This window comes from Triticum urartu, chromosome 3 (assembly GCF_003073215.2).
Source record: "Triticum urartu cultivar G1812 chromosome 3, Tu2.1, whole genome shotgun sequence".
NCBI classification, from domain to species: Eukaryota; Viridiplantae; Streptophyta; class Magnoliopsida; order Poales; family Poaceae; genus Triticum; species Triticum urartu.
Genome location: NC_053024.1, coordinates 556482491 through 556493678, shown reverse-complemented (window position 1 = coordinate 556493678; position 11188 = coordinate 556482491). Strand labels below are relative to the sequence as shown.

At 45.1% G+C, this 11188-nt stretch overlaps 1 long non-coding RNA gene across 1 annotated transcript; it reads left to right on the top strand.

The window, feature by feature from the left end:
* Positions 1–3378: 3378 nt before the first annotated feature.
* Positions 3379–4012, top strand: LOC125548693. Its single transcript, XR_007301147.1, has 3 exons — positions 3379–3577; positions 3760–3777; positions 3881–4012. It is a non-coding gene; the product is annotated as an uncharacterized LOC125548693 (long non-coding RNA).
* The last annotated feature ends 7176 nt before the right edge of the window (positions 4013–11188 follow it).

Genomic DNA, 11188 nt, shown 5'->3' with positions numbered 1-11188 from the left:
TGAGCTGCTCCTGTTGCTGCTATATGATGAATTGCTATGAGTTACTACTGGTATATGATGAATTGCACACTGCTGATGCTACTGCTGTATGATGAGTTGCTATGAGCTGCTGCTGCTATATGATGGTTTCAGGTGGCGCTGCTATATGATAACAACGAGCCACTTGGACCATCGAATTTCAATAAATAATTGTTCTTCATTTAAATGTGGGTCATGCTTCTTCATTTAAATTAGGCAATGGGATCTCTATGGAAAACATTGACCAAAGTAGATTGTGCCAAGTAGATGGTATCTTTGTATTTGCATTTTGAGCAAATAGTGATGGTCTGTTTTCCTATCATATTAATTACTGCACTGGTTTCAATTTGTGATGTTTGCAAGTCAAATTAATTTTCATATGGGAAGCAAAATGAAAAAATATAATGCAATCTAGACGTTTCACTGATCATACCAAAGATAAGCTGAAAACGCAATGAAAAGAACTGGTTGGCTTATTACATGGAGCTTATATTCACAGGTGCTTATTTTCTTAGGATAACTCGTAATAATTGTCCCTAAGAAACTTGGCCAATAGAACTGACATACAAATAATGATGGTGTGAGGAAGCGGATCTGAGGCCGTGGACTTGTGAGTTGGCAAAGCGGCCCCGGTAGGGTTTAGAATGGTATAGGTGAAGCTACTCCGGTGGGGTTGACGATGGTGTCGGCGAAGCGGCTCCAGTAGGGTTGAGGAAGGCGTCGGCGAAGAGGATCAGAGGCCGTCGATGGGGGCGTCGGTAGGGCAGCTCCAGGGGGTGTGGACGAAGCGTCTCCGGTGGGGAGTACGAATGAGCCGCGGCAGATGCGCTGCGGTTGATGAGAGTACCGGTGAAGCAGATCCGGCGCCGTGGACAAGGCCGGCACTGAATGGGCTGTGGTAAAGTGGTGGATGAGTAGTATACTAGTTTTGGGAGGTGGGAGGGGTAGTGAATGGGCTCTGGTACGTCGGTGGATGAGCAGTCTAGGGTTTCGAGAGGGGAGGGGAGAAATGCCGATGAAGTACGGACGGCGTGATGTAAGATGCTCTGGTGCTGTGGAGTTAGTCATCTTTGCGGGAGAGGGAGAGGAAATGGGGGTGCCGTGTAGTGGGGGGAACTGGAAGTTACCAAAGCAGCCCCGACCTATTTATGTTGATGAGGGCAGTATTGTAACTATTGGTCTCCATACACCAAGGATAAAAGGGGAATTTCTCAAGCTAAAGACTAAGGTGGCGGAAATTTTAGAAGGAGGCGGGAGATTTTGCCGCCCGCGGGATTGTTCGTATCCAGTTTCAACTAATTTTGGACTGTGCTAGCAAGAAGGTCATGCGAGACTGTGTACACGGGGCACGCGTCAGCAGTTAATAACTGGTGTGAAGTCCAACCCAGAAAAAAAAGACAATAACTCGGGATGATGCGCCGATAACTTGGACGTTCACACAGGCGCGGCCAATCGTACGGGTGTAGTGGCGCGTTCACAAAAAAGGAATCAAACGCTCAACCTATGTATTTCTCGTGTAAATAGATAATTTAGTGTAATTTGTTATTTACTTTAAACATAATACATAGACATGTTAGTGTAGAGGCGCACAAAAAGAAATGGATATTGTAGTCCGTTACTTAAAAGTGTTACCTCATATGATTACATAGCCTCCATTTCATAAATTGTGTACCCGTTGAATTCATATATGAATATTACATATATTACTTCATAATAAAACCTTAAATCATCTAAGTCTAATGATTTTAAATGCAAGAGTAACAATGATGCATGTACATGATAGCTACATTGGTTGGTTGAAAAACATCACTGTAACTTTGGCATGCACAACTGAAAAGGTTTATTTAAATAGAAAAAAATGTGATACGTGAGTGTCTAATTTTTATAGCGTTGAATCGATATTGTACCTTTGGTCACGATACGAAGTAGATATTGATTTATGTTCAAGCGATGCACGTCCACGATCGCTAGATAATGATACATGAATGAATTGTGCAATCTCTCTCACACGCATACATATCTCATTTCCCTGTGGGCATCGGAATCACACACGCGCACTTCATGTATTTCTCTCCCTCCGTCAAGGTTAGAATTCGTCTTTCTACCCCGTCCTACAAGTCTCTCACACAGAAACACACACGCTCTCTCTGTCGAACATGCCCACCCCTTTAATTCTGCCCACCCACTGCCACTAATGTCTCAAAGTATAATAATGTCTCTCACACATATGCCTAAGGTTAACTTGAGTTTCTGAACCATATGAATACATACAATGGGATTCTAGCAGAGCACCTTTTGTTTTGAGATTTCGCTCTCTCTCACACACACACACTTGCATTTGCATGCACACCATTTTGTTTATCTTCGTGATGCTTTAAGTATGACTCGCACAAATGCTATCTACATATCCCTTAATATAGCTAGATATGTGTCACACAAACTCCTTCTCCCTACTAGCAAGATGCCCATGCGTTGCACGGAACATCAAGATGCATTTGTATGAGTAGTTTATCTTGTGGGATAAAAGGATGAACAAGGGAATGCCTTATTTGCAAATGCAGAGAGGGGTGTGGGTATCTTTTTGCAAAATTGCCACAATTTCCTTCCTATCTATCGGATATAAATCGGATGGCCTATATTGCAGGATGGCAGGATCTTATTTTGCCTTTGTAAAAATGGGGTATATGCCATGGTTGTTTAACAGAAGGGAGGTGCACAAGAACAGATTTGGTGTTCATGCGCAATGTGAGTGCTTTCTGCAACTCCATTTTGTCGATATTTGTTGCGAGACATGAACGCCAAATCTGTTATTCTAACATGTTTTGCAAGTTTTGTCGAGTGCTTTCCTGAGTTTCTTATCTATGGTCTTTTTTTTATCATATCTAATATCCAGCATTATACCATGTCTCACAGAGTTGCTGATTCTGCACATACACATACTTATTTTACTTCTGTTTATTTTAGTGTCGTTCAGAAACGTTCTACATCTCAATTATGACTAATTGTATTTATTTCTGAACCTTGGCACTTACAAAATGCAAGGATGATGAGAAATGATTATGCTACTTCTATCATGTTCAGCTCTTTGTGCTTCTTAGGGTCGAAGTGTTAGTGGAGATCGAAGTTCCAAGGAGGCCGCTCGCGAGACAGCTGGGCTTCCTTCAATACTGATGCTAACCAGGAGCTGACATGCGGTACAAATTTTCTCTGGGTATGCTTCTCCGTCCCCGCCAAAACCGGTCAAGGAACTGAGAGCTTGCACATGCCAATTTCTTATATTGTTTTCTCATGACCATTTATAGTTGCTATAAATTCATGATTACCTTTGTGGTTGCTTGCTAGGTTGCAGGATAGGCGAGGCGATGATCCAAAAAATTGGTAAGAATGGTGCTCCCACGTTCTCTCTTATCTAGGAAAATCAATACAGCAAAATGTGTGTTTAATAAACCTTGCATTGCTGCAAAAATTAATATTATGTTTGTGAATCTAATGCCATGGTGGATATCATGAAGAAGAGGGACATGTTTGTTGCGTTTGAAGGTGTACTTATGAGTGCAAGGTCAGCAGTCGATGCGCATTTCACTTGTTTTACTTGATCTGTGTGTTGTCTTTGATAGTTTGGAGTAATGATGGTTTAGTCGTTGTGTACTTTGAATAATCTATGTTACATTGCTCAGGAGCATAATCTATTAACCTATTTTAAGGATTGATATGATCTCTACTTTCTTGGGTACATTGCAGGGAGCCTCGAGGATTTGGGTTTGTCCAGTACTTCAATCCTGATGATGCTGCAGATGGAAAATACTACATGGACGGACATGTTATTTGTGGCAAACAAGTAGCAGTTTTATTTGCATAACAGAACAAAAAGAAGCCTGCTAAGGGGTGTCCCGCGGCAGATGCGCGCCCAATGACGCTGTGGAGCTGTCAACTCCCACCCAGATCGCCACAGAGAACAGCGAAGCATCCTCCCTTCTCCCTTCCGGTTGCATCTCCCCCGGGTGAGTTCCTCATTTTGTTCAGTTCATCCTCTACACGAACCCTTTTTGGATACATCATTAGAGCTTGTTATGCAGTTCTCTGTTTCTAGAAATTTCAATGCTAATAAACTAGACACTAACCTCAAACAGTGACTTCTTGCAGGCTTGTCTTAGTGACACAGGCATGCTGAAGCAAAGATCCTTTTCCTTCTTTGTAGCCCTCATTCTCTATTTTTTCTCACAATGAAGCACCTTGCTTCTCCACGGCATTCAACCCATGATGGTGTGACTACAGGTAAGCCCACTGCTATTGCTTCTAGCATGTTCCTTGTATGAGCAAACTTTTCAGCGACAAAGTGCGTAGTCTCTAAAATAGTTGTTGACACCGGTAATTAAAAGTGCATCAATATCTATCAATGTAAAAAAATAAAAACCTTAGAAAAATCAAGCTATCTTGAGTTACTTGTGTATAGTATATGCAGACGAAATGAAACTACCTTTGTCCGATCTGTGATGGTTTCACCGTCCATGCTTTGGCTGAACAGAACACGGACCAAGGACATAATTCTGTCTCTTCGCCTTCTTGATTACATAACTGGGATACTCATTCCTAAAAAGACTAGCAAGCTCTATGGAATCTGCTGATTTCCGAAGGCCTCTTTTCGGTGGCTTCGTTGATGTATGTGTCTTAGACTGGGGCTTTGTGCTACTTAGCTTTCAGTGGTACTCTATTCATCAAACAAGAGTCATTTTCTTTCTGTTTAGATGTGGATTATTTTTCAGTTCGGCACCATGTATTTTTTCAAGCTGATTGAAATCCAAAGTTTCTTTCTGAACTCCTTTGACGTTGTTGCGAGTTGTTGTAGCTGATGCTATAAGATGATCTAAAGAAGACTTGTGTGTCATTTTCATGCTTTTGATGGTCTTAGGGTTAGAAATGCTTGTTGTTTTTGTTGTTGGTAACTCTGCTACTTATGTAGTTTTGGCTCTATCTCAATTGATCTGCTAGCTTTACTGAACCCAGATTTTGAGCCTCCTAAGGTAAATCTATATGTTCTCTTTTTTAAGGTGGATTATAGCATCTTTGCCTGATAAACATGGAATATACAAGAGGAAGGAGCAACTGCAGCAAGCAGTGATGCTTCAGGCGCTGATGTGAGGATTACTGCATTTGAGAGCAGAGGAAGACAAGCGTAAAACTATCATGTTTGCTTCCGCCATTCATGCCGAGCGGGATGCGTGGCACAGAGGATTTCTTTTCCCCGAAAACCGGAAGAGAGGATATTGAAGCCACCTTTGCCAACATAAATGAAGATGAGAGGATTGGCCAAATTTGGACTCCAACGGCAGCGATGATGATGATGACTTGAGCTATGACTATGAGTCCGAGTAGTAGAAGGATCACTTATGTTTTTGTGCTTTGTAGACAGGGATTAGATTTGTTACAAATAGAACTCTATGCTACCAAATTTTAATGTGTATATTCTTTTCATTGTAGACAGCAAGCCCCTGTTTTTCTAGGAGATTAAATTTGTTGTCATATGTGCTTGCCTGTAACTAAGCAACTAAACCATGGATTACTTTTCATCGCTAACATGGAATCAGCAGGTCTCTGCGCCATTTGGTGCAATGGGTCCACTAGTAATCTAAATTGCCGCCTGCGGATCCCTTTGTCTTCCTCATGTTCGGCCAACACTTGCAGGGTCGACGAAGGTCTTTGGAAGAAACGAAGCAGCAAAGAAACCACCTGAATGCACACTCGTCGCCTCGGCGGTGGCCTTCATGGTACCCAAGTGGCGGCCTCCCGTGTTCTACTTCTCCTTGATGATGGTGGCGGACACGGAGAAGCTGGCCACCGACTCGTCACTCTCCACGCACCCGGCTTCTGTCTCTGCCTGCACGGCACTGCCGCAGGCACGGGAGGCGCGCCCACAGACACTGGTGGCGCGGTACGACGCGTCAGCGACGACACCCGTATCGGTGTGCTCGCCGCCGTGCCGGCGTGGAGCAACTCACCACTCCTCACCGAGCTGAACTGGAGCGGCGAGTTGCTGAACCACGCGCCTGCTTGGGGCGGCAACTGGCTCCGTCGGGCCAAGCGAGGTTGGTGAAGCACCGAGCGGCCTCGCCTATATCCGGAGGGCTCGGCGGGCCACCCAGCCAGGTAATATGCCGGAGAACGGCTCCTCGGAAGCCATCGGAAGAGTGGACAGAATGGTGAAGGAGGAGATGGGGGAGGGGCGGAGGGGTGCGATTCTTGCCCGCTGTCTGTCTGGCCTCGTGTAAATAGAGGGCGGACAGTAGGAGCTTGGCCGGCGTATGGCCTCGTTTAAACTGAGGGCGGACGGGAAGAGCTCGGCCGGTGTTGCGTTTAATTCCGGCCCGCTCATGAATGGACGTGTGGCCGGAGTAGGTTTCTCGGTTTGCATGCGGGTTTAATGGAGGCGAGGAGGCGTGTTCAGCCGGGCGTCCAGCGGGCGGCGCAGTACTATTCGATTTGACAGCGGGCGGCGCAGTTCCTGATACGGCTTTAATGCAGACGAGGGAGGGAGTAGCGGTTCCGAAATGTTGAACAACCAATGCATCCTCCTTCAATTAATGCATGAGGGAAGTAATGGGAGGAGGACCGGGAAAAGAGGCTGCATGATGTGAATGCAACACAGTTTGCCCTCATATAAAGGCGCCCCTCCATTCCAATGCATCTACCACATCGTACGCACCTAAGCATTTGCCTAAGCACCTACACTACGCGCAAAAGTCCTCGCTCCAGACCCATGGCGGCGATGCCGCGAGCCGCCAGCGGTTGTGCCAGATGGTCCACGACGCCGGCCTGCGGCATGGCGCCGGGGATCGTCTCCAGACGGTGTTGGCGACCGGCTAGTGGATGGCCGCCGTTGACGCTAACTATGACTCTCAGTTGGACCAGATGATCGTAGCCACCACCAACAACTTCACCGTCCTCAAGAAGCTCGCGGACGACATCGCCGTACTCCTCCAGCCCGCGCGCCCGGGCTCCTCATTGCCTGCCACCCTGATGTCTACTACACAACCTTCTTCTTGTAGACGTTGTTGGGCCTCCAAGTGCAGAGGTTTGTAGGACAGTAGCAAATTTCCCTCAAATGGATGACCTATGGTTTATCAATACGTAGGAGGCGTAGGATGAAGATGGTCTCTCTCAAACAACCCTGCAACCAAATAACAAAGAGTCTCTTGTGTCCCCAACACACCCAATACAATGGTAAATTGTATAGGTGCACTAGTTCGGCGAAGAGATGGTGATACAAGTGGTATATGGATAGTAGATAATGGTTTTTGTAATCTAAAAATATAAAAACAGCAAGGTAACTAATGATAAAAGTGAGCGTAAACGGTATTGCAATGCGTTGAAACAAGGCCTAGGGTTCACACTCTCACTAGTGCAAGTCCTCAAAACAATAATAACATAATTGGATCATATAACTATCCCTCAACATGCAACAAAGAGTCACTCCAAAGTCACTAATAGCAGAGAACAAACGAAGAGCTTATGGTAGGGTACAAAACCACCTCAAAGTTATTCTTTCCAATCAATCCGTTGGGCTATTCCTATAAGTGTCACAAACAGCCCTAGAGTTCGTATAGAATAACACCTTAATACACAAATCAACCAAAACCCTAATGTCACCTAGATACTCCAATGTCACCTCAAGTATCCGTGGGTATGATTATACGATATGCATCACACAATCTCAGATTCATCTATTCAACTAACACACAGAACCTCAAAGAGTGCCCCAAAGTTTCTACCGGAGAATCACGACAAAAACATGTGCCAACCCCTATGCATAGGTTCATGGGCGGAACCCGCAAGTTGATCACCAAAACATACATCAAGTGAATCACGTGATATCCCATTATCACCACAGATACGCACGGCAAGACATACATCAAGTGTTCTCAAATCTTTAAAGACTCAATCCGATAAGATAACTTCAAAGGGAAAACTCAATCCATTACAAGAGAGTAGAGGGGGAAGAAACATCATAGGATCCAAATATAAGAGCAAAGCTCGCAATACATCAAGATCGTATCACCTTAAGAACACGAGAGAGAGATCAAATACATAGCTACTGGTACATACCCTCAGCCCCAAGGGAGAACTACTCCCTCCTCGTCATGGAGAGCACCATGATGATGAAGATGGCCACCGGAGAGGGATTGCCACGTCAGGGGGGGCCACGAGGGGCCCACGAGGGTGGAGGGCGCGCCCAGGGGGTGGGCGCCCCCTGCCTCGTGGCTTCCTCGTTGCTTCCCTTACATGGACTCCAAGTCTCCCGGGTTGCTTTCCTTCCAAAAATAAGTTCCGTGAAGTTTTAGGTTAATTGGACTCCGTTTGATTTTCCTTTTTTGCGATACTCTAAATCAAGGAAAAAACAAAAACTGACACTGGGCTCTAGGTTAATAGGTTAGTCCCAAAAATAATATAAAAGTGTATAATAAAGCCCATAAACATCCAAAGTTGATAGTATAATAGCATGGAACAATAAAAAATTATAGATACGTTGGAGACGTATCACACCCTAATCGGCCTCCATGGCCGAAACCTCTTTCAAGCACTGGTGGCCCTGCGACTGCCCACCGACACCACAAAAAATGTCCACCTGGAGGTCGCGCTCGCCGTGAGGCGCCTCGCCCTGCAAGAATTCGTCGACCTACACACCCACGTGTACGAGCAAATCGTGTACATAGGTATCTACAAGGCCAGTGAGGACGCTACGACATTGGCCTTCCTCAACCGGCTGGAAGCCTTGGATGCCTTTGCTGAGAAGCAGCTCGACCCCACCACAAAAGTCGCTGCTCCTTAGCCACCGGTCGGTGGCCCGGCGCACTAAGTTGAGGAGGAGGAGGTCATACGTTGATGGATGCATCTTTCTTCTTGCCTTTTGTAACCACCGCTGTGATCGCATCATCATCATGGCCTTAATTAATTCTTATTGTGCTGTTGCATTCTCGTTCCAGTCAATACCGACATGCGCTATCCCTTTGCTTAATTATATGCATCACTGTAACTAGTACTCCATCCGTCAATTTATAAGTTGTGCTTACCTTTTCCATCAACTTCATGCAACGCGCGGGCATCTTGCTAGAAACTCTAGAACATGTCAGACCGCGTGTGACCCGACGATGCGCCAACCTAGCTACTACGTACCCTACTTATCTGGCGGAAATAGCCCCGCCCTAGCGTTTGCAATCGTTATTTCTATCTATCGATCGTGCCAAGGAGCAGAACCAAAATGTTACAATTTATACATGTTTCACTACTCCTACTCTAATAAAAGACTCAGTTGGTGATGGTGGTGTGTCTGCCATCCATCGTTTCTGATCATTAGATCTGCATCTAACGGCTGTGAGGTAAGTTGTGGAATTTTTGCAACAATAGCCCACTTCTCTACTCGAATTTGCAGAAAACCCCTTATTATCTTGAAAGCAACCACATCCCTCCCTCACCTCATCAAAACAGCCTGAGAAATATATTTTGAGTGAAAGGTACTCCCTCTGTTCCTAAATATTTGTCTTTCTAGAGATTTCAATAAGTGACTACATACGGAGAAAAATGAGTGAATCTACACTTCAAAATATGTCTATATAATTTGTATGTGATAGTCCATTTGAAATCTCTAAAAAGACAAATATTTAGGAATGGAGGGACTAATATATTAGGAGTATATCAAAACAAGAGTGGTTTCTTTCAAGTTTGTGAACAAGTACTACTATTCTACTACTTTGGATCCGTCGCAACGCACGGGCACATTGCTAGTAAAAGGAAAAGGCCTGCCGCGTTCGCGTCGCACTCCCCCCCCACACGCCCGGGAATTGGGAGTACTCCACGGCCCGTCTGGCACGACACATAGCTTAGGGAAGGCGTGTTGCCTAGCATTTTCACTTTCATGCGGGACCGCCGTTGAGCAAACCGACTATTGGCAAACCGCACCCCGCTCGCCGTCGGGTTGGAAAACAGAAACGTGGGGAAGATCTAGCTGCATCACGGAAGCCAAGAAATTTGGTGTCAGATGGGGATCGTTGATAGAGTAGGAGCATTCCGTACTACTCTACTCCTACTAGTACCAAGTTTGTACTATACAACTAGTACTACCACTATACAACTAGTAGGTACGTGCACGACACATCATCGTAGGAACAAAAAACGGGAAGATCTTGTTTTGGGTGATTTATCTTTTTTTCAGTCAACGTAGTATGAATAATATGATGTGGGGGGCACCCATGAAGCTTATGTGGCTTGGTTGCATGGCTACGAAAGGTTAGAGAAAAATAAATAGATAATGTGTTTAGAGTGCACTCCACTAAATAGGTATACTTTGGATCCATTGCAACGGGCCGGCACATCTATATTTACACCCCCTATATAGTGTGTGAATAACTTTGAAAGTTGGTCGTTGGATGAAGCCAATCCGACGGTACAAAGATGGCAAATCCGAGAACTACTGGCCGTTGGATATCATCTACAATCCACCAGATTCTGCCACATGTAGAATCTAGAAGACTCCATGGTTGAACTTCATTCATGACTAACTTTGCCACAACTAAGCTTAGGCAAATGGGCTGTTTGGTTCTAGGACTAACATTGCCATACTTTGCCACACATTTTTGCCAACCTTACCTAAGGTTAGAGGATGTTTGGTGTGTTACTAACTTAGCCAAAGATTGCCACAACTAAGGTTAGGCAAGTTTGACCAACTTAGGTGAGTGTTTGGTTCAAGCCACACCTTAGGCAAGCCACACTTGGGCCCCACATGGCATACACACAAAAAGTGTGGCAAGATTCCCTTAGGCTTGCCAACTTGTGGCTCTCATTTTGATGAACTAACCTTAGGCAAGCTTGGCAAAAATGTGTGGCAAAGTGTGGCAATGCTAGTCCTAGAACCAAATAGCCCCTTAGTTGGCAAGCCTAAGGGAATCTTGCCACACTTTTTGTGTGTATGCCATGTGGGGCTCAAGTGTGGCTTGCCTAAGGTGTGGCTTGAACCAAACACTCACCTAAGTTAGTCAAATTTGCCTAACCTTAGGTGTGGCAACCTTTGGCAAAGTTAGTCACTAACCAAACAGCCCCAAAGTGTGTCTGCCACAAAAAATATGGCTAGCGCTGTTCGGTTTCCAGCCATACCTTGCCACACTTTGCCACACCTAACCTT